This window comes from Pteropus vampyrus, unplaced genomic scaffold, assembly GCF_000151845.1.
Source record: "Pteropus vampyrus isolate Shadow unplaced genomic scaffold, Pvam_2.0 Scaffold72, whole genome shotgun sequence".
Lineage (NCBI taxonomy): Eukaryota > Metazoa > Chordata > Mammalia > Chiroptera > Pteropodidae > Pteropus > Pteropus vampyrus.
The window spans coordinates 3,999,871-4,001,449 of NW_011888853.1; positions in this window are offsets into that span (position 1 = coordinate 3,999,871).

A 1,579-nucleotide genomic window follows, 5' to 3' on the forward strand; every position below is an offset into this window, starting at 1 on the left:
GGACGACCGTCTTTGGGACCTAGCTCTGGGCCAAGTCCTGCCTTCTCAGGGTGAGACCCAGCGCTTCCGGATCTGATTCTGCAGTCACCACTGCCCCTCCCCAGCCTGAGCACGGCCTGGGCCCCTGACTGTGGACACGTCCCTGCTGGCCACGGCCTCCAATCAGCCTCCAGCCGGGTCCTTCCCGCCAAGTGTTACTCTCCCCACACGTCAGAGGGGGACAGTTACGCTGACACCTTTGCATGCCTAGCGTCAGCCTGGGAATCGGGGTGCAACCCCGGTGGCCAGACCAGGTGAGCATGCGGTCCAGCCGTGGTCTGCCTTCCCACCGCGAGGTGTCTTGGGGAGGTTCTGAGGTTGGGGGCGGGAAGGTGCGGGCCCCCTCCTCTGGACTTGCAGGCGCTGACCTCAGGACCAGCCTGGCCACTGCCGCTGGCTCTCCCTTCTAGCTCTTTCCCACGGAACAGCCTGGCTTCAGGGATCCCCATCACCTCATCAGAAGGCCCCCCCGCCCCACCTCCTCTCCACAGAGAGCAAAGAGGAGAAAGGCCAGGGTCATCCATCGATCCATTGGAGTCTGGGGCAGTCACAGTGGAGACCCACAGTGGACATCATGGCTTCGGGGGGCAGCAAGATGAGAACATTGCCATCAGGCACCATCAGCTCTCATCCGGAGGCTGGAGGAAGCGCCCAGCGTCCCCCAAGTCAGGCATCCCTGCCCCCCCACCCCCGCAAAAGCAGCCCTCTGGTGTCAGCCGTGCCAAGAGCCATCCTCCAACTGCCACCAGGAAGATGGGGACATGGTTCCTGGTCCCAGGCAGGAGCGAGGTCGAACACCTAGGAAGCAAGGGAGGAAACATGGAAGGAGAAAGGAAGAGGGGAAGAAAGAAGAGGCTAAGGAGGGAGGCAGGAGGCAGGAGAAGAGAGGGAGGGAGGGGTGGAAAGGTGAAGAGAGAGGGACAGGAAGAAAGTAAAGAGGGATGAAAGGAGGGGGGGGGACCGGGAGGGGCGGGGCGGGGCGGGGGCCATGAGCTCCTCCCAGCTGCCGGGGCCCCTGGGCAGATCCGCGGGGGAGAGGCCCCTAGGTGTGTGTGCTTCCAAATCAGCTTTTCTATGGTACTTATCGCCCGCCCCTGTGTGCTTATTTATCTCCTGGCTCTGGGCCCCAGGTCCAGCCAGGGCTGGCGGCCCTGTGCCCTCAGGCCGGTTGCCTTGGCAACGCCCCTTTGTTAGGCACCAGCATCCCCAAATGTCAAACTGTTTTCAGCGGGTCAGACCTGGTTCCCTCCTGGCTTTCGCCTTCTCCTTTTCGATTCCAGTTACCTCTGCCCAAGTTGCAAACTCCCTCGTCTCCATGGGGACGTAGGAGGGCTGCCTCTCTTTTTCCGTCCCAAACATCTGTCTCTATAAACAGTTGTGCGCGGCACCTCCTCCTTCTGGGCCTGGGTTTGGGCTTCGGGAGGAAGTGCTTTGTTTATCCAGAGGGGTCGGTTTCCTTGCTCCTCTGGGGTTGGCCAGCGTGGGATGGCTGCAGCCCTGGACTCTGGGAGCCCCGGGCAGGCGGGTGGCCGGTGCTCAC